General features: G+C 38.6%; 1 long non-coding RNA gene across 1 annotated transcript in view; it reads right to left on the minus strand.

Moving 5' to 3' along the window:
* Positions 1-23,332, minus strand: part of LOC144323908 (uncharacterized) — a 55,134-nt gene that overhangs the window by 20,291 nt on the left and 11,511 nt on the right. The window contains exon 2 of the long non-coding RNA XR_013389257.1: positions 11,535-11,618. This is a non-coding gene — a long non-coding RNA (uncharacterized LOC144323908). The remainder of the gene's footprint in view (positions 1-11,534; positions 11,619-23,332) is intronic.

Below are 23,332 nucleotides of genomic sequence, written 5' to 3' on the forward strand. Positions count from 1 at the left end.
AAAATCTGTAGCAACCACCTGGGAACCAGACCTCAACACCTGTGGCAATTGGCACAGTACATTCAGGACATGGTCAAGAATGAATGACTGCTCCCCTTACAGTTTGCCCTTGCTTCCAACTCAACACCCACCACAGAAAGCCAAATATCCTCCCAAAACAATCACATAAGATGTCCCACTTCTAGTGATCCCAATTCCAACTTCCCCATGCCAACAAACTCAAATGGGGTACACCTGCAGCCTTCCATTTTATTCCACAATAAAGCTTCTGCACTCCTCAGCCTGTCTTTGTGCCCCCCAACATACAAGTGATGGTGTCTCATCCTAGCTATAAAAGAATACCCTTTGTTTCTTTTTATGTAGTGACCTTTGCTCATTGCCACAAGGGGAAAAAATGTTTAGAAGTTAAGATGATAAACATCTATAAAGTCAGGAAGGATATACTTAGGGCAAGTAGAGACTTAATCAACAAATTTTGTCCTTAGAAGGAAAAAATAAGTTACTTTAGTGTGATCTAAACACAAAGTCCCCCATGAAAACAATCTTGACAAAGTAAAGATCAGATAACTATAAAAGAACCCATCTTAGAAAATTATTTGTAAAGGTGATAATTGCTATGTACAGTATTTCCTCTGTTTCTTCCAAAATCAGGCTGTCAAGTAAATTTGATCAATAGATAAGTCATTAAATCCACAGTAAGATGCAGATTTGAGGGTCAGGAGTAAGCCAAATCCAACCGCTTCTGTGAAGCTGTTCCAGATCTTTTCAGCACACCCAATGTTCTGCCTACCATCACACATTGTTCTCATAGACTACAGTTACCCATGACCTTAAACCCCCATGCATAATTGAGTAACTATTGTGCTTCTGCCTTGCTAGTGTTTCATGAGCTAGTGTCAGCACCCCAAAGCAAATGTTAATGTTCTGAGGGAAGGAGCACAGAGTGCATTTCCTGGACTACCTATTGTAGTAACAACACAGATAGACTGATCATTAAGGACTTCCTGAAGAACCCCGTCAAATGTCCTCACAGATTACCTATGATTTCTTACATCATAGCTCTTCCCATGATTGTATCATGGTTGCTGTGTCCACCTTTCAACTGGAAAGATTTTAGGGCAATGACTTATTTTTGTGTGCAGTGGTGTGTTGTTGTTGTTGATATTTAAATCCCCTGTACCTTGTTTGGTTGATGGCTTAAGACAGGGTTTGATTTTGAAGGTTTTGTTGGCTATCAATTTCTATCTGAGAAAAAACTATGTATGAATCAGCAATGACCTAATGTGTAATAGTTGCTGCATTTAATAACCAAGGTCAATGAAGTTTTCCTTAAACTGACAAATGGCAAATATTAGGCTTGCAGGATGTAGGGTCTCTTTGGAAACTAGTCAATTCTATCTCTGTCAGACAAAGCAGCTCTGGACGATAGTAAACAAATGGGCATGGCTGTATTAATACCACTTTTTTCACAAAAATAGGCAGGGAACTGGATGTGGCCTGAGACCCACAATATGCCTACCTTTGCCATAGAATGTCAACTTCAAAAAGAGGTGGAAATTAGAAACATCAAATAAATCTAAGCAATACCTCCCTACAGCCATAGGCTCAGCCTCTGGACCAGTCTCAAAAGTGATGTTATTTGCTGCCTATACTTATAATGGAAGAAAACGTTAAATTTCAGGCAGAGGTTACTCAAGACTAAAGAGGGCCCTGGGGGAAAAGCTGTGCTGCGGGATAAATGGAGTCCACCCTCAGTCATCAGTTTTCATAATAATACCATTCATGGAGGGATTACACACCATGGGCCAAACATTTAGCAAACATCATCTTGTTTAATCCTCAAAGAACACCACAGAGTAGGCATCATTGTTTCTGTTTTATACCTAAAGAAACAGTGATGGGAGTTACTCAAATATTTTGCTTGAGAATCCAAAGTCGTGTATGGGGAAAAGACAATTTCAAGTCCAGGTCTGCCCACCTGCAAGTGCTGTATGTTCTTAAGACTCCGTAGAGGGAGAGGGAGTTATGTATAGTTTATAACAATGACCTGTAGTGACCAAATAAACTTAACTTCTACTCAAAATATGATGTTGACTTTCTTTTAGCTCTTGAAATCTGTCACACAAAGATAAGGAAAAGAAAACAACTGCTATTTGATGGAATTAAACAGCTAAGATTAACAATTATATTGAAATTATATTCATTGTGTAAACAAAACGCAACAAATTGCACAGTTTTTAGAGATTTGTTTATTTTAGACAGAGAGCATGTGCACATGGTGAGGAGGGGCAGAGGGAGAGAATGTCAACAGACCCTATACTGAGCATGGAACCCCAGGCAGGGCTCAATCTCACCACCTTTAGCTCATGAGCTGAAACCAAGAGTCAGATACTAAACCAATTGAACTACCCAGGCCCCCCTAAAATGCACATTTTTGAAGAAAGATGTCTTTGTGTTCAAACAGTACTAGAATTTCAAAAGTAGACAATACAGCTTTTCCATAATACAATGGATTATTTTTATTTGAGCACATTGTAAAAGTGTTCAAAAGTTCAAGTTTTCCAGTCCTCACTAACATGAAATTGAATTTTTAAAATGTAAGATTGAACTATTTCATACACCTTGCTATATGCTCTATGTCTGGCAGGTTTTCTTATCTTTTCTTTCTTCTCCACAGTTTTCCTCTATACAGATTTCATTAAAAAGAAGCATACTGATTTTTTTTAGGGGGAAGGTTGGAGATTCATGAAAAACAGGCCTGTAATATATCTGGCTCAAAACACACACTAAAAGATTATAAGAGTTTTTTTCTCCACTGGCTTTGGACCTAAACTCATTAGCTGCCTTCTTTCAAAGGATGCAAATTTTACAGAGGCAATGCAGAAATAATATATAGATTTTTAGGTGTACCAATGGATTTTTTTTTTGAGATGCTAGTAAAGAGGTCCTTTGTTTTTGTTGGTTTCCCCACTTTTAAATACACACACACACACACACACACACACACACACACACACAAGAATAGTTTGAACAAATTCCTTATTGAGGTTCAAAAGCTTCCAGGCCCTCACCCTCTGGTTTAGAAAGTCTCTGCCCCTGGACTTTGCCCCCACAGACTCACCTCCTCCCTGAGAGCGTCTCAAAATTCTCTTGCACTTCAAAGATCTCCTTGCCCTGTTAGCCTGTTCTGGAGACTTTAAGAAATTCTTACCTAAGGTGTTTTTCTTCTCCTTTTACAGGGGTTTTAAAAAGTCAAAATCTTTTTTTTTTTTTTTTTAAATAGCGATTTAACATTCAGGTTATTTTGAAGCCTCCACAATCAAAGGCTGTACAAGTAAAGGTTCTGCTAACACACTCACCCACATGGTCCATATGTTATATTTTGGATAGGCAAGATGTTATATATAAGTTTTAATAAATGCAGCGAGGCTAAATGAAGTCAGGAATCGTGATATTTGCATTTACTGTTTAACCATGATTTGCCTCACTCTACCAAATGAAGACAGACAATCCTGAGCAGGAAAGGGGAAGAGTCATTGTCTACTTGGTTTTTACCAATTTGTGGACATACAATCTAAGTTTCAAACCTACCATCTTAGTCCTGGACTTGTTTTCTCCTTCATTTAATTACTCATCTCTTTTTTCTCTTCCTTCATAAACTCATATCATGGTTCAAATACAGAGGGAGGAAGTATGGAGATTACACAACTGGATAGTAGATCTCACATCTGTTTGGAGATAGGGTTAGGCTATAGTGGATCTGACTTGCCTTGGATTCTTGATTCACGTGATGCAAGTTGCCATCCAGATGACTGTTGTGGTTGGTTTTGTAATTCAAGAATAGTAATAAGATTATATAGTGAAAAGAAAAGCTAAGGAGGAATATATCTTTGTTATTTGATTTCAAGTATATTCACAAATAGCTTTCAACACTGACAAAAGAGCGACACACAGGCACTCTTCTTGTTAAGTAACACCAAACATCTGGATGAAAACTGAAGAAGAAGAATCAAGCAAATTGCCTATCTTTGAATAGTCATGAAGTGAAGCACTCAGGTCTTTGGAACATCACACACGAACTTTTGATGAATGTGTATTCCTCTTCAAAGTGAAAATTCTATGAAAACTGTCTTGGGTTTCTTACAGACAAATCATAGCGTCTTATCTCAGAATGAGATAGTGTTAGAAATGGGAGAACCCTGGAGAGGGGGTTCTTGGGGATGGCAGAAAAGGAAAGAGGTAGTTCATCAGAAATAGGATAGCGTGCATCACCAGACAGAGTAACAGGTGCTCTTTATTGAGGGCTCTCTGTACAGGGCACTGGCATGGGCATGGGCCACATACTTCATACTCATTACCTCATGGAAGCCTCAAAACAACTGGATAGTCATTTGTACTACCACTATTCTGCTACTGATGTGACTGATAATACTATTACAACTTATTGAGTGATTATTACACATCAAGAATTGTTCTAAGCATTTTACATTTACTGAGTTAGTCTTGACACCAATATTTTCATAGATGAGGTCATTGAGAACCACAGAGGTCAGCTTACCTAATCAATGTACTTAGAGAAGCCACTCTCTCTGCAAAGGGGTTGGTCCTAGAGAGGACTACAATGGACAACATTTCCTTGTGTCTCTGAAAAGCTAAGGCAGTCTCAGTCTACACTGTTTTGTCTAGAAATCTCTTTATCTGCTCAACAAATGATTTTTATGAATAGCTGTCTTTTGTGCAATACTCACTCAGAGAAGTTGAACTTGCCCCCAAAACATTTCAGTCATAAAAATCAGGGCTAGGATTTAGATCGTTAGCTCTCTGGCCTAGCTTTCTCTTCATCACAACACACTGTCCCCAATTGAGCAGAGACTACTTAACTGCTGACCCATGAATATAGAGCTAATAATTTGAAGAATTAGAACTCTGATTCAAGCCTGTTGAGTCCATATTTAATAATATTAATATTTAATAATCATCACAGAAAATCAGCTAGGATTTCTTGGCAAAAATTTAAGGTTATATATTGAAATGACAGTTGTTAAGGCATAATGTGAAGGACATGAGAGAAGCAGCAGGCAGTACTAACATTATTAGTGATCAAACTAAGAACCAGTGAGGGGTGCCTGGATGGGCTCAATTGGGTAAGGATACAACTCTTTATTCCGGCTCAGGTCATGATCTCAGGGTGGTTGGATCAAACTCTGCACTGGGCTCTGTGCTGGGAGTGGAGCCTGCTTAAGAATTTCTCTCTATTTCTCTCCCTCCCTCTGCCCCTTTCCCCTACCCTATCTTAAAAAATAAAAACGAAAAACAAACAAAAGAAATTCCCAAGAACCAGCTTGGTGATGGAAATTAAGGCTTTATATGGGTGACTGCCCCAGAAACCAAAGATCCATGCCAGAGCCTTACACTTGATTCTGTCTTCAAGCTCCCAGATTCTAGGTTAGTCTTGGCTAGTCTTTTCCAAAACTAGCAACACTCTTCTGCCTCTTAAAATCCTTACAGAGGCAATTTAAGATCTTAGCACCATAAGAAGGTAGAGAGGTCCAACATGTAAAGAGGTTGAAAGTTATTCCTTCTGCTCACACAGTAACAAAGAACTACAGACTGAAAATCAACAACTCTTTTTAGATCCACATCCCCCATATTGGAGGGACAGATAAGGAAATACAGAGACTCACAGCTTTGTGGAAACAGATGCTCCTAGAACCACAGACTGATAGAAAAACTTAAACAATAATTGATGAATTGTTAGAGGTTCAGTGTGGACAATCCTGGAAGGTAAATGTGGAGGACCTGCATGCATTTGTCAGTTCCAGTTCCAGAAACCTCATCAGATTCTCACAGTGAAGATCAGAGAAAAATTTTCTCCTTCTTCTGGAGGGCAAAAGGGAAAAGTAACCATTTTGAACTATTCCTAGAGCACTGCTATCCTGAATAAGAATATTCTCTCTCACCTCAAGAGAAATTTTACTGGAGCCTATAGATTTCTGTTTTACTGGAATTTAAAGAAGGAAAATACCCAAATCCAGCCCTCAGTAGACCTCTTGTCCCATGTAAAAGATAAAGGATTCTGAGAAATACTCATCAGGAAAGCTACAGCCCAAGGGCACAGACTCACTAAAGACTGAGACCTGATCATGGGATTATAGAACACTTTCTGTCCTCTGGACACCTACATCCTATCTATAGATGTTGAGAGTTTAGCATCCATTTAGTTTGTCTAAGTGGCCTGCAGGGACTTTAAACTGACACTAGTACCTCTTGCAAGTGCATGCCCTAAATAGTAGATCACAGAATCATAAATAAATATAAGTCTTTGATGTGATTTCCCCAACAGCCTGTGGGATCAAAAGTCTCCTCCACCTCACAGGGCCTTCCCCTTAGATAAGACCCCTACTCTTTTGGTTTGAATTGACCAGTCCAGCCCTGGCCTTGGAACCTCAAAGCACTCCACCCATGATCCTTAATAAATGTATGTACTCCAGGTCCTATTGCTGTCTGCATTCTGCCTGGACCTCCCCATGTAGCCCCTGAGGCATTCCCCATACCTCCTCCAGGACCAGTGAGTAATAAACTTCTCTATTTCAGTTTTTCTTGTTATTAAACTGCAGTCCACCGTCTAGTGCCTTACGTTCCACTTAACAAATGTTAACAAAGTCATAACAGTAGTGTAATAATGGATCACAGATAGAAGAACTGCAAGCTTCAGACCCTATTTAAGAAAAAGTTTCTAGAAAAATAAAAAGACAATAGAGAAGACAAAAACAAGGACACTAGAGGAAATTTTAGTCACTGACACTGTAGCTAGAACACACAGTATACACAAACTCCTAGCATAGAATATAAACCCTCACACCAAAGTCCTATTATCTCAGTTCCTTTCACCCAATACACCATTTCTCACATTCAACAACAAATTACAAAGCATGTAGCATGCAAAACCATAATTTGCAGAGACAGAGCAGACATCAGACCCAGTAGGACAGTCAGGGCTCCTGGGTGGCTCAGTCCATTGAGTATCTGACTCTTGGTTTTGGCTCAGATCATGATCTCAGGGTCATGGGATGGAGTCCTGCACTGGGCTCTCCCCTCAGCAGGGAGTCTGCTTCTCCTTCTCCTTTTCCCTCTACTCTTCCCTCTACTCATGTGCACTTTCTCTCTCTCATGCTTGCTCTCTCTCTCTCAAATAAATAAAATCTTTAAAAAATAAAATAACTAGATTGATATGCTAAGAATTAAATGGAAAAAGTGGACATGTGAGAACAGATAATTAATATATCTGTATCTATAACAGATGGAAACTTTAGAATCAAAAGGAAATCAAAAACACTAGAAGAGAAGTAGAAAATATGCCTTTAATAAGCCCATTGGCAAACTGAATACAGCTGAGGAATGAATCAGTGAGCTTGAAGATATATCTGTAGAAATTTTGCAGACTGAAAATTAAAGAGAAAAAAAAGAATGAAATCAAGAAAACAAAATATCAAAAAACTGAGGGACAATTAAAAAGGAGTAGCATATGTACAATAGAAATATCAGAAGGAGGGATCCCTGTGTGGTGCAGCGGTATGGCACCTGCCTTTGGCCCAGGGCACGATCCTGGAGACCCGGGATCAAATCCCACGTCGGGCTCCCAGTGCATGGAGCCTGCTTCTCCCTCTGCCTGTGTCTCTGCCTCTCTCTCTCTCTCTCTCTGTGTGTGACTATCATAAATAACTAAAAAAAAAAAAAAAAAAAAAAAAACAGAAAGAGGAGAAAGAAGGAAATATAAGAAATATCTGAAAGACTAATGGTTGAGAATCATCTAAAATTAGTGATAGGCATTATACCACAGATCTAGGAGGCTTAGAGAACACCAAGTAGAATAAATATCAAAAAAATATATATACATCTGGGAATATCATATTCAAACTTAAAAAAAAGCAAAGACAAAAAGAAAATCTTGAATGAATATAGAAGGGGGAAAATATCTAAGCTGTAAAGAAACAAAAATAAAAGTTATGTTAGATTTCCCTTTAGAAACCATGTGAGCAAAAACAAAGGGAAGTACAATATTTAAAATGTTGGAATGAAACCACATCAACTTAGAATTTTGCCTTCAGCAAAATTACTCTTCAGAAATGAAGGAGAAATAAAGACTTCCACAAGCAAAAATTGAGGAAATTTGTCACCTGTAGACCTAACTTGCAAGAAATGTTAAAGTTCTTCAGAAAGAATAAAAGTTATATAGATCAGAAACTCAGATATACATTAAACAGTTTGTTAAAAATAATAGCAACAATGAGTCAAGTGATTATAGCTTATAGATGAGAGAAATGAACAGAATTGTCATACAGGATGGGAGAGAGAAACTGAGAAGATTGAGTTGTAAAATACTTGCACTATCTGTGAAGTGGCATATTGTTATTTTAAAGTGGATTTAGTTGTAAGTGTATATTGCCAACTCCAGGCAACCACTAACAATTTTTAAAAAGAACTATAATTGAAATGCGAAGAGAACAAAGAAATGCTCATTCAAAACCAGAAAGAGGGATCCCTGGGTGCTTCAGCGGTTAAGCACCTGCCTTCCGCCCAGGGCGTGATTCTGGAGTTCTAGGATCTGGAGTCCTAGGATCAAGTCCCATATCAGGCTCCCTGCGTGGAGCCTGCTTCTCCCTCTGCCTGTCTCTCTGCCTCTCTCTCTCTCTCTCTGTGTGTCTCTCATGAATAAATAAAATCTTAAAAAAAAAAAAAAAAAAAAAAACCAGAAAGGGCAGAAAAAGTGTAGGACAAAAAAAAAAAAAAAAGAGGAAAAGAAAAGAAACAAAGAACAAGAGTAAAAAATTAAAGAATTATAAATACAGTAGATATTAATCCCATTGCATTTATAATCACTTTAAATATGAATGGTCTAAATATATCAATTAAAACACAGAGACACCTGGGTGAGACATCATGGAGACACCTGGGTGGCTCAGTGGTTGAACATCTGCCTTTGGCTCAGGTCATGATCCCAGGGCCCTGGGATCGAGTCCCATGTCAGGTTCCTCACAGGAAGCCTGCTTCTCCCTCTGCCTATGTCTCTGCTTCTCTCTGTGTGTCTCTCATGAATGAATAAATAAAATCGAAACAAACAACAACAACAACCAAAAAAAAAAAAAAAACCATGGGGCTGACAAAGTGTACTAAAAAAACAAAAAAACAAGACCCAACTATATTATCTACAAGAAACCCATTTTAAACATAAAGACATGGATAGATTAAAAGCAAAAGGATGAGACAGATACACTGTGCTAACACAGATCAAAACAAAGCTTGGAGTAACTATTTAATTTCAGACAAAGCAGACTTCAGAGTAAGCAAAGTGACCAGGATAAAACGAAGCATTGCATAATGATAAAGGGATTAACCCCAAGGAAAACATAACAGTCTTTATTACACTTAAGGAAAAACATCAAAATACAGGAGACAAAAATGACAGACAAATCCACCATTTTAGTGGAAGACTTAAACATGTGTCTATGAGTAATTGACAAATCCAGCAGACAAAAAAATCAGTAAGGATACCACTAAATTTAATAACACCATCAACTAGCTAGATTTAACTGACACTCATATAATATTTCATCTAATGATAAGAGAATATACTTTCTTCTCAAACTCATATGGAACATTCCCCAAATTAGAGTAGATCATAGAACATAGAGCACACTTTAATAACAAATTTTGAAGAAGAGAAATTATATGAAGTATGCTGTCATAGCACAGTGAAATTAAACTAGAAATCAGCAACAGAAAGAGCTAGAAATCGCCCCAAAATATTTAGAAATTAAAAAGCCCACTTCTAAAAAATGCATAGGTCTTTGGGACACCTGGGTGGCTCAGTGGTTGAGCATCTGCTTTAGGCTCGGGGAGTGATCTCAGGGTCCTGGGATTAAGTCCCACATCGGGCTCCCTACAGGGAGCCTGTTTCTCCCTCTGACTGTCTGTGCCTCTCTCTGTGTCTCTCATGAATAAATAAATAAAATCTTTTTTAAAAAATGCGTAGGTCAAAAAAGTCTCAAAAGAAATTTTAAAACATTTGTAACTAAGTGAAATGAAAATGCAATTCATCAAAATGTGTGTTATGTTATGTTATGCAGGGAAAGCAGTGCTTAAAATTAAATTTAAATTTATAGCATTTAATGCATGTAACTGAAAAAACAAAAGATACAAAATCAATAATCAAAGCTTCCATCTTAAGATATAGAAAAGGGAGATCAAATTAAACATGCAGAAGAAAAGAAGTAATAAAAATTAGAACAAAAATAGATGAAATTAAAATCAAGAAAACAATAGAAAAAATATATTAAATTGAAATCTGATTCTATGAAAAGATCAAGACAATTGATAAAATATCTTGCCAGGCTAACCACAAAAAAAAAAAAAAAGATACAAAATTCTAGTATTAGAATGAACTAAAGATGATCTCTACTGATACCATGGACATTAAAAAAATAATAAAGGAATATTTTGAATGCCTTTATGCCCCCAAATTTGATTCTTTGATGAAATAGAGCAATTCTTTGAAAAACAAAATATACCAAACTAACACAAAGAGAAATAGATAATCTAAATACACCTATATCTGTTAAAGAAATTAAATTAATAATGAATTGATAAGCTTAACCAATAAATAATTAATAACCTTCCAAATAACAAATGTCAGGCCAAGATGGGTTCACTTGGAAGCATTAAGAAAAGCAATGATATCAATATGTTGCTCATAATTACAGAGAGAACGCTTCCTAACTCATTCTATGAGGTCATGATTATCCTCTCCAAAACCAGACAAAGAAGTTACAAGACAGGAAAACTACAGATCAATAGCTATCATGAGCAAAGATGCAAAATTCCTCAGGGAAACATAAGAAATGAAACATAAGAAAATCGAATCCTAAATGAAACATGAGAAAATTGAATCCAACAATGTAGAAAGGCGATTATGGTATAAACATACCTTATTCCAGGTATGGAAGCTGCCTCAGCATTTAAAAATCAATGTAATCTATCACATCAACATATCAAAAGAGAAAAAACATATAATTATACAAATAGTTGTAGAAAAGCATTCAACAAAATTGAAAGCACATTTATGATAAAAACCCTCAGCAAACCAGGAATAGAAGTTAACTTCTATTAATTCCACAACTTGACAAAGTGCATTAATGAAATGCCTGCAGGTACCAACTTACTCAGTGGTGAGAAACTTTCCCCTAAAGATCAGGAGTGAGGTAAGGATATCCCCTTCTACCACTTCCTACTGAAAGTCCTAGCTAATGCAATCAGCTAAAAAAAAGAAAAGATACACAAATTGAGAAGGAATAAATAAGCTTTGTGGGCAGACAACATGATTGTTTTTGTAGAAAATCCCCAAGAACCAACAAAAAAAACTCCTGGAACTAATAAGTGATTATAGAAAAATTTCAAGATATGACGTTAATATACAAAAGTCAATTGTTTATATACCAACAATAAATTATTGAAATTGAAAATTAGAAACACAATACCATTTACAATAGTTGTCTCCTCATGACTGCAAGGCAGATGGAAAAGGTCTGAGCATCTCCTCTTCATACAGCAATATCCAAGACCTGGGGAAGAATGGTCCTTATTTGCATCATTTTTTAATAAAGAAGAAAGCCTTTTTAGAGAAAAGAACCACCTCCCCCACACACACACACACACACCACTACCAGCAATGACGAATTCTGTTCAAACCTTTGACCCATTTTTTAATTGGATTCTCTGTTGTCTTATTGTTGAATTTTTAAAGTTCTTAGAATATTTTGGATACCAATCCTTTATCAGGTATGCTTTTGCAAAGATTTTCTCTCAGGCAGTGGATATCTTTACATTCTCTTTGCAGTATCTGTGACAAAGCTGAAGATTTTAATTTTAATGAAGTCTAACTTATTAAATTTTTTTTCTTTCATGGATCGTGCTTTTGGTGTTATATCTAAAAAATCATCACCAAACCCAAAGCAATCTAGAATTTCTGCAATGTTGTTATCCTTGGAAAAGTCTTATAGTTTGTATTTTGCAATTAATGTTATTCCATTCCTTCTACTAGTGATTGTTGTGGCAATGAGCAGAAGGACATTTGCATTCTTACAGCAATCTTTGCTAAGAGGAATGGAATAGCTATAATTGGTTTTGACTATTGATTATCAAACTTCTTCCATCATTGGAATCACCTTGTGCATTACCCAGGTCAGGGTTCTCCAGAGAAACAAAACCAACGAGGTGTGTGTGTGCATGTGTGTACATGTGTATATACATGTGTGTGTAATAAGGAATAAGGTCACGCATTTATGGAGGTAGGTAGGTGCAAAATCTGCAGTGTGGATCAGCAGGCTGGAGACCCTAAGTGGTACACTTCCAGTCCAAAGGCCTTCATATGGAGAATTTCCCCTTGCTTGGAGAGGCAGTTCTTTTTTGCTCTGGTCATGCCTTCAGCTGATTGGATGAAACCCATCCACATTTATGGGGAGCTATCTGCTTATTCAAAGTTCACTAATTTAAAAGCGAATATCTCATCCCAAACACTCTCCAAGTTGACACATAAAATTAATGATCACGAGTGAACCCCCTGTCAATTTGGCACTCCTTAAACCGTTGTTCATTTTTTTATTTACTTATGATAGTCACAGAGAGAGAGAGAGAGGCAGAGACACAGGCAGAGGGAGAAGCAGGCTTCATGCACCGGGAGCCCGATGTGGGATTCGATCCCGGGTCTCCAGGATCGCGCCCTGGGCCAAAGGCAGGCGCCAAACCACTGCGCCACCCAGGGATCCCTCATTTCCAAGTAGAGACACTAGCAAGGTCATACTTCCACTTGACATTCCTGCAACAATGAAACACTCACAAAATTCTTTCCCCAGGGAAGATACAAAGTCCTTGCAGGATGTTTACTCTTCTATCTGATATGCCATAACTTAAACACTATGATATGAAGCTAGCAATACTTAAATAATGTGTTATAAAATCAATATGACATAGTTACATAATAAGAGAGTAAGAGAGGGAAGAAGACAAAGGTATTTGTTTAACACACACACACATACACACGTTCATGACAAAATAAAGAAGAAATATTCATGACAATTACATCTCTCATTTCTGTAACTGGTGACGTGGTCTTAGCTGGTATCTATAACTACCTTCCTCCACTACTCATTCTGTATTCTCTTTACCTTCATCAAGCACTTTAGCCAGTCATGGTTCTTTACCCAGTGGCATGACCCAAACTTTCATCCGTAAAAAGTCTGGGGCATTAGTAGTCCTGCCTGAATTGTGGTATTGTAGTTATCCACGACGTTAATCACAGGGCATGGTGACACTTAGAAACGCCTAAAGGATCTCGTATATTCCAGACATGCTCTTCCTTACATTTACTGTGAAATAGCAGTTCCAATTTCCCAATCAGAATCAGTGGCTGCAGCCTGCACTGTAACTCCCTTCTTTGCCTGTTAAGTCAGAGGCATAAGGATTTCCAAGTGGCTGGGTTAGCCGTCTTAACTTCCAGTTCAATGGAATCATTACTGTGCCTCCTGGAGGAAACATTCCTCCCTTTAGAAATAACTCCTTTAGGGGCGCCTGGCAGGCTCAGTCAGCAGACCATGTGACTCTTGATCTCGAGCTTGTAAATTTGAGCCCCATGTTGGTTGTAGAGATTACTTAAAAATAAAGTCTTTGAAAAGAACTTAGAAATAAGTCCTCTCGGCCTGCAGAACCTAAGATCACAGGGATAGGAAACAAAAATTTTACTAGCAGGTCAGTAAGAGTAACAGTGAGTGATACCATTCACATTTCCACCCCTTGATTCCTGTACTGTGAATCCTGACTATGGAGGACACAGCACCATCTATTAGATGCTGATTTAGAGCACACATAGCCTCCTAGAGAACTTTGTCCCAGCTTTGCAAGGTATTTCCACTTAGCTGACACTGTAAACAAATTTTCAAAGGCCATTCCACCATTTTATCTAGCCAGTTGTTTCAGGATGGTAGGGAGCATGTTCAGACCAATGAATTTCATGAGCATGGGCCCATCACCACACTTCATTTGCTGTGCAATGAGTTCCTTGATCAGAAGCGATGCTGTGTGGAAAAGTATAATGATGGATAAGCATTCTGTATGTCCACAGATGATAATTTTGGCAGATGCACTGCACATAGGGAAAGCAAATCCATAGCTAGAGTAAATGTCTATTCCAGTAAGAACAAAGTGCTGCCCCTTCCATGAAGCAAGCAGTCCAATGTAATCAGGTAACTAGCTAATCACCCTGGGGAATGGTGCCATATCTGAGGCTCAGAACTGGTCTCTGCTGCTGGTAGATAGGGACTCAGCAGTGGCCATAGCCAGGTAGGACTTGGTGAGTAGGAGTCCACGTTGCTGAGACCAGGCATAGCCTCCACCCTGCTACCACAGCCACTTTGTTCATGAGTCCATTGCATGGTAACAAGAGTGACTTTGGAAACAGACTCACTATTATCTACAGAAAATATCATCCTGTCCATTCCATTATTAACATCTTCCTCTGCTGATGTCCCTATTTGGTGAGTATTTTCATGAAACACAAATATGGTCATGTTGGCTTTTTTTCCCATTCAGAGAAGTCTATCCACATATGCCATCCTCAAGTTTCTTTTTTTTTTTTCATCCTCAAGTTTCTTTAACAATATTTCATTCATGTTCCTTTTAAGTCCCTGACTACCCAGTCCAACCATTGGCCACAGTCCATGAGTCAGTATATAATCCTATGCATAGCCATTTCTTCCAAGCAAAGTGAACAACCAGGTGCACTACTCAAAGTTCTGCACCTTGGGAGGATTTCCCTTTACCACTATCCTCCAGGGATATCCCAGAAAGGGGCTGCCACCCCACAGATGTCCACTTTTGAATAATGCCTGTATATCATGCAGAGCCACCCTTAACCCAGGTCTCAGTAGTCTTTTCTTTGTTAACTGATCATAAGGAACTCCCTATGAGGTCATAGGCATTTGGGAAGTAGAATGCAGCATGCCACTTCTTGGGCTTTACGGCCTCCTCGGGCTTGATCATGTATATACCATCTCCACTTAATGATGGCATGCTGCTGTGCCCAACCAACTTCATAGTTTTGTGAGTCAGGTAACACTTGCTTCCTGTTGGGCAGCTCAGACTACATGGTAACTTGGTGGACCAGACTTAAGCATTCAGTCTCTGCTAAGGCCCAGTAGCAGACCAAGAGTTGTTTCTCAAAAGAAGAGTAGTTATCTGCATAAAATGAAAGGACTTTTTCCCCAAATCCTAAAAGTCTGCTCTGCAATTCACATGTATAGACTGCCAAAAGTTCCAAATAGCATCCTTCTCTGCCGCGCTGACACTTCCAGCACCAGCGGATCTGCTGGATCACATGACCCAAGGGGCAGAGCAACTGGAAGGTAGCCTCAACCTGTTGTAAAGCCTTCTCTTGCTCTAGACCCCAGGTGAAAGCAGACACTTCTGCTGGTCGTTATGAACAGGTATGGAGAAAAAAGTGTTTACATGATCAATAGCTGCATACCAGGTACCAGGCAATGTGGTAACTTATTCAAGCAAGGAGACCACATCCGATACAGCAGATGCTGTTAGAGTTAACACCTGGTTGAATTTAAAATAATCCACCATCATTCTCGAAGATCCATCTGTCTTGAGCACAGGCCAAATAAGTTGAATGGGGATGTGGTGAGAGTGACAACCCCTGTATCCTTCCAATCTGTGATGATGGCACTAATCTCTGCAACATCTCTAGGCATGGATATTTCATTGGGTTTACTATTTCCTGGTTAGAGGCAGTTCTTGTGACTTCCATTTGGCCTTTCCCATCATAATAACCCTCATTCCATAGGTCAGGGAATGAATGCAAGATTCTTCTGGCGACTGAGTGTACCTATTCTAGTTATGCACTCCAGAGCTGAGGAAATACCTGTAAGATGTATTCAGGGCCACACACTGGACCCACTTTAAGATGGATCTGAGTTAAAACTCCATTGGTCACCTGACCTCCATTAGCCCCTGGTGAACAGCAAAGACATTTTGGGTCTCTTGGCATGCATGTTATCTCAAAGACAGTATCCAGTGGTTCTCAACCCCTAAAGGTCTGGCTATCTCTTTTTCCCTAATGCAGGTACCCTGATAAAAGGTCCCTTTGGGGAAGGCTGTGAGAAAGATTTATAGTATACATTTTCAGTAGTGGGGTGCCTGGGTGGCTCAGTTCATTAAGCATCTACCTTCGGCTTAAGTCATGACCTCAGGGTCCTGGGATCAGGATGGAGGCCCACATCGACATCGGCCTCTGCTCAGTGGGGAGCTTGCTTCTCCCTCTCCCTCTGTGTTCTCTTTCTCTCTCTCTCAAATAAATAAGTAAAATCTTTACAAAGATAAAATAAATGTTCAGTAGTGTGTCAGGGGCCTTTTCTCAAGAGCATGGCCTCCCCTACATTCAAAGTTTCTTTATCTGTAAATTGGTTCAAATTTGGGAGTTACTATTGAGAAGCTGCTGATTCTGTTTTTATGATTCAGCTTGGGCTTTGTTTCATTTTACCTTGTTTTCTGCTTAAATAAACTGAGTAAGAATCTAGCAGGCTTCTTCTCTATTTCACTTCTTGGAACACCACCATCAACTAGTCACCTCCATAGGTCTGTGTGAACCTGAGATTCTGAGTGCTACATTGATTCTGCTGCATGCTACAGTAATTATGTCCGCTCTGCCCTTGGGGGTTGATGCTATTATTTGTCTCCTTCCACCCTAGAATCCAATCATTCCCAATGCGTTTAGATTTCCCAATTCAGTGATCACAGTTCCCACTATGAGTTCTGGCCTAGAGAGAAGAACAAACCATGAAGTTTGTCAAGGATGCTGGGGCTCACTTCACAAATTTATTTCTCACAGTTGTGGTGGAAGGTAGATTTTCTGGATGCCTGTCATGTAGATGAGTAGATTTGAAGTGAGAAATTCACTCTAACAGTACAATCTCCTAAAGCCCCTACATGCCTTCTTCTACAGTAAACTAAAGCAGGTCCGGCATTTCCAGTTCACTCACTAATGGACTACCTTTTGGTTCATGTTTTAGTCAACCATTAGAACCTTTTCTAACCCTCAAGCTACAATATTAAAAAGAAATCTCTGGGGATTCCTGGGTGGCTCAGTGGCTGAGCATCTGCCTTTGACTCAGGGCATGATCCTGGGGTTCAGGATTGAGTCCCACATTGCGCTCCCTGCAGGGAGCCTGCTTCTTCTTCTGCCTGTGTCTCTGCCTCTCTCTGTGTGTTTCTCATGAATAAATAAAATCTTAAAAAAAAAGAAAAGAAAATATTAAACATCAAATTGCCATATGATCCTTCTGGGCATATCCACAAAAGAATTTAAAGCAAGAACTCAAATAAGTATTTGTATACCTGTGTTCATAGCAGTATTACTCACGATAGCCAAAAGGTGGAGGCAACCCAAGTGCCCATCGATAAATAAATGGGTAAACAAAATGTAGTCTATACAAACAATGGAATATTATTCAGCTTTAAAAAAGGAAGGCAATCCTGACATATGTTACCATATGCACAGACCCTGAGGACATTATGCTAAGTGAAGTAAGCCTGACACAAAAAAGTCAAATCCTGAATGATTCCACTGATATGAGAGGCTAACGTAGTCACGTTCATAGAGACAGGAAGCAGAGTGGTAGTTACTAGGGGCTGTGAGGGAGGTATAAGGGGTAATATTGTTTAATGGGTATGGGGTTTAGTTTGGGAAGATAATTTTTTAAAGATTTTATTTATTCATAAGAGACACACAGAGAGAGGCAGAGACACAGGCAGAAGGAGAAGCAGGCTCCATGTGGGGAGCACGACATGGGACTTGATCCCAGGACCCCAGGATCATACCCTGAGCCTAAGGCAAATGCTCAACTGCTGAGCCACCCAGGGGTCCCAATCCATAAAATCTTAAAAAAAAAAAAAAAAAAGAAAGAAAGAAAGAAAGAAATCTCTGTTTAGTGGCCCCATATCTATAAATTCAGCCTGATCCAAATTAATGTTCCTTTAGCTATTATCCCACACTTTTATCCATTCCCACACATATTCCTCAGATTTTGTGTCTGCAAAAATTAGAGAACTCAACAGAAGACAACATACCTTCCCAGGTCACACTTTGCACCTTATCTTTAAAAGCCTGCTGGAACTCGAGTCAAGGCATAGGTCTAGAAGAACAGAAGGGGCTAAAGTGGTTCTTGAGAATCAGCAGTGTCTTACTTGGCAATAGTCTCCAGGGAGGTCAGTGCAGGGTCCTTAGGCAATGCAGCGTCAATCTCCTCAAATGGATAATCTATTTCTACTGACAAAGAAGACTCACCAGAATTTAAAGACTCAATCTCTACAGCTTAATTTGGGTCTTCTCACATATTCCCATTCCAACTGTTAAGATCCTGTTCTTTCTCAATTAATGTCTTCACTTTAAACCTAGAAATCCTGAAAGATTTTGTAACTCAAAAAACTTGCTCAATGAAATTCTGGATTTGGTTTACAGCAATTTCTGCCAACTGGTTCCAGGAAGTAACTTTCCTCCTTCAGCAAAGACATGGAAACTCTTGAGTCATTGGTGTAGTGCTTAAACTGGGATCCAAATCCTTAGGCTCATCCTTTGCTCCTCTTACTTTGTCCAGCAACACTAGGAACAATCAGTCTATATCATTATACTAATTCATTTGATGAAAATATTTGAAAAGAACAAAAGCATGGTTACCCAGATCCTTCCTTCTTACAGTTGCTTGATTAGGAGTGTCCAGTGGTGATATTTGGAGTATCTCTACTGTCAAATCACATCATGGACAATGTGCTCTCCTTAGTACTTGAAATCAAGACATTAGTATCTTTAAATCTAATCAGATTATAGAGCTTATTCCAGCAATTTCATAATAAATTCTGAAGATTTATCCTTAAGATTCTGTTCCTCTAGAACCTCTCATTATCAAAATCTGTATTAGTCTGTATTCTCTAGAGCTACAGCACCAAAAGGATATGATTTGCGTGAGATTGCAACTGACTCATGAAATTGTGCAGCCTGGAAATTCAAATTTTGCAGTGTGGGCTGGGAGACTGGAGACCCAGGAGAATTAATTGTGCAGTTCCTGTTTGAAGGCAGTCTTAGGAGATTTTTCTCTTGCTTGGGAAGCCAGTTTTTTGTTTTGTTTTGTTTTGTTGGACTTTCAACTGATTGATGAGGCCCATCCATGTTATGGAGAGCAATCTGCTTATTTGAAGTTTATCAATGTAAATGTTAACCCAATTGCAAAACACCTTCTGAGTTGACACACAAAATTAACCATATACCTGGGGAACTTTACAAAATACTGATGCTTGAGTCTCATCCGCAGTGATTTTGATTTCATTAATCTTACATGAATTCTGAGCATCCAGATGCTTGAAAATCCCTCAAGTTATTCTATTGTGCTATCAAAGTTAAGACCCTCTAGATTAGATGAATTAAGATTTATATTCCTGGGGCTAGAGAAGAGCCTTGGAAGCACAAGACCTCTTGATGGCTGAACAAAATTAGAGTTAGCAATAAAAGCACATGGGGGTATTACAGCAACTAGTTTGGTATTAGGAGCCTATTATCTCTGCCACAAAGTATAAAATTAAATTCTTTTTCTAATTGTTTCTATTATTTATTAATATCCTCTTTCCTTCTTGTTTTATATGTGGCCATTTCTCTCTTTTTTAAAGATTTTATTTATTTATTTATTTATTTATTTATTTATTTATTTGAGAGAGAAAATCTCAAGCGGACTCCATACTGAGCTCAGAGTCCCAGGTGTGGCTCAATCTCACAACCCTGAGATCATGACCTGAGCCAAAATCAAGTCAGTCACCTGACCAACTGAGCCACCCAGGCATCCCTATATGTGACCATTTCAATTTCAGTTTATATTAATCAAGAATAAGTAAAATAAAAAGTTTAGATCTGTAATCACATTGGCCATTTCCTAAATATTCAGTAGCCACCAATGTCTGGTATCCACTATCAGGCAGCACAGATAGAGATACTTCTATCTTCACAGAAAGTTCTGTTGGGCACCACTTATGAATAACAAACTTAATAATAATCTTAATAATTGTCTTAATAATCTCTGTTTTTAGTTTCTGGCACACACAAAGCTCACCTAAGTTTGCTAAGACATAATACTGCCCTCACAAAGTTTACTGGTGAAGCTGAAGAAGCATTGTATATAAATATGTAACTATAATAAAATGTTATATTAGCAATCATAACATATTTATTGCACCAATATTTCAGAGGTAAAAGATATCATGAGCCACTGAATTTTTTTAGCAATCCACTTTTTAAAATATTTCAGGCCATTTTTCCCTTTAGGTATTAAAACAGTACTTCCATATATTTCTTTTGAAAAAGGAATGTTTATAAGCATAGAAAATAGGGATATAGGGGTAAAAGAGACACCTTTTAAGATATTTTCCCACCCCACAAAAAAACTAGCCTCTGTCATCACTGTTACTGGGTATAGGAGTTAACCCAGAGCAGCTGTGTCTATAAAGTTGGACTCTAAAGTCTTAGCCATCTTTGATAGAACTAGGAAGGACTCAAATTAAATTAATCCTCAAGAACTGTAAATGGAAGTGAGAAGCATGACTCTTGAAATTTGACCAGAACTGGGGTCGGTTCTCTCTTGGAAAGCTCACAAGACGCAAAAATATGCAACCAGAAGGCCAGCTCTTACATTTGCAGTCAAGCAGACCATAAAATTATTTCAGCCCTGCTGTTGAATTCTCTCCCTGTAGGCAAGCTACATGGGAATCCCAATCATCAAAAGTTTGTGCGCAGGGCATCAGAGTTAGTGCATTTGAGCATGAAGTGGTAGCAACCCCAGGTGGCCTGGGGTGTCTACAGTCATAAAAAGGAATTACTTATTGGGCTGTCTAAACATACCAAGGTAATACATGGAAATGGGGAGCAGATCAATTTTGAAAATTTGGTTTTGGATCAGCTAAGGAAATATTCTCTCAGTCTTTCTCTAGTAACCATCGCCTTACATGAAAATCTCTAACCAAGACTTATTTCCAGAAATTGTGGGAATGCCTTGTTTTCCCTTGCTCAGCATCCTCGCTCACTCAGTACTCCCTTGCAGAGGTCGAAATGAGATAGTCACATGACCCTGGCCCCGCTAATCAGAGTCCTTCCCCGTGACTGGTCTGAGGGAGGTGACCATAGGTCTGTAACCTCTGAGATCATGGAGCTGACTGAAAGTGAAGTAGTTTAATTCTTGAAGCCTTGTTGCCTTATGGAGAATCCTTCTTGTACTAACAGAGAATGGAAGATATTTAGAGACCTTTAGAGTGATTTGTAAACCTTTAAGTAATTTTGTCATCTCAAAAAGTTGAAATGTTAGAAAGGAAAAATATGAATAAAGAATGAAAAGATATTTGCTTTTCTGAGATAGTCCTAGTTTTAGTACAATTTTGATCCCATGGATAATATTTTTTTAAAAAAAGAGATACTGGAATACCTGGCTGGCTCAGTCGGTAAAGCGTATGACGCTTGATCTCAGGCGCATCATGGGTTCAAGCCCCATGTTGGGTATAGAATTTACTTTAAAAAGATTAAAATTTTTTTAAAATACACTATAAGGGATTAAATAGTGATTCCTCAAAGGATGTGTCTGAGTCCTAACTCCCCAAACCTACAAATGTGACTTCATGTGGAAAAAGGGTCTTTGCAGATGTGATTAAGTTAAGAAGGTCATCCTGGATTCTCTGGATGGGCCCTAAATCCAATGACAAGTGTCACAGAGGAGACCACAGGAAATCAGGCCATGTGAAAATGGAGGCAGAGGTTGAGGTGATGCAGCCACAAACCAGGGAAGGCCTGGAGCTACCAGAAGCTAGAAGAAGTGAGGGAGGATTCTCCCCTATAGCCTTCAACAGGAAGACAGCCCTACCAAAACCTTAATTCTTGACTTCCACCTTCCAAATCTGGGAAAGAATACATTTCTTTTTTTGTAGCCCACCACATTTATGGTAATTTGTTATAGCAGACCTAAGAAACTAATCAAATGCTAAATAAAAAACATAGTTTGCTTACTCATTCAAAACTTTGGCTATAGGTGGTATACACCTAAAACCAATTTCTTATTCATGTTAATTCTTGGTCTGACATTAAAAGAATGTTAAACAAAATGCTTTGGGCCTCATCCAAAAATATTTTCTTTCAACCCAAGCCAGATTTGGGAAAAGTCCTGGCCTGATTTCACAGACCAGCTTTGAATCCTATTTCTTAAGTCAAAAGCAATGTTCTTTTTGACTGCCACTGGAGGTGGCAAAGAAAGATCATTCAAAAGGGAATCTTTACCTTCAGATAAATTTCATATTTCTCATGTGGGGTGGGATGTTTCTAACCATGTGAGTATTTTGACAGGTACATATAAGGCATTTAAGAGAATTTTCATTGTTTGATTCCATATTCTTACATTTTGAGCCTAGATAAAAACATGAAGAAAAGATAAAATTGCTATTGTCCTTCAGGAAATAAGGGATACAGTCTCTTCCATACATTTAAATTGGTTTCTTCATGTTTTTACATTTCTCTAAGGCTTGAAGCAGCCAAGAGCAGAAATGACACTTCCTTCTTATAAAACATCTTAGGGTCCCAGCAAGAAAAGCATCTTATGTGATTATAAGGAAAATTAAACAATTATATTTTCAATTGATTCTTACAACGCCCCACTGAGGTAGTTCAATATTATTTCTAATTTCCTGACAGATGAAGAACCAAAGTACTAAATTATTTTCCCCCAAAGCATTTAGTGGCTCAGGAAATGGCAGACCTCTTCCTCACAGGCATCTGCATTAGAACACCAGGCCTAGTGTTAATTTACTCATTCACAAGGTTCACTTGCCAAATCAAAGCTTCAGAGAGGTACTCCTTGTCCTTAAGCTGAAGCCAGAGGTGGACTGGTTCCAGAATAGCTGTAGGTGGCAACCCAAGTGCAGTTGCTATTGTGTATTATCAAGGTGTGAGAGAAGGGAAGCCAGCATTCTCCTCCTACTCTACAATAGGCAGCCTCTCTTAGAGGCACAGTTGCCGGAAATTGGCCATTAGAAGCTCATTCATTCCCCGTTAGCATGTAACTCAACCTGCAGTGGTACCATACTCAATTGCTAACCTCTCATCCTGGATTTGCCCACAACTATCTTAGAGAGATGAGACTCAGGATCACTAGAGAACATTGAGGACTGCTTTTCAAGAAGGCTTGAATAGGGAAATTCTTTT

The sequence above is a fragment of the Canis aureus genome, chromosome 11 (assembly GCF_053574225.1).
Source record: "Canis aureus isolate CA01 chromosome 11, VMU_Caureus_v.1.0, whole genome shotgun sequence".
NCBI lineage: Eukaryota > Metazoa > Chordata > Mammalia > Carnivora > Canidae > Canis > Canis aureus.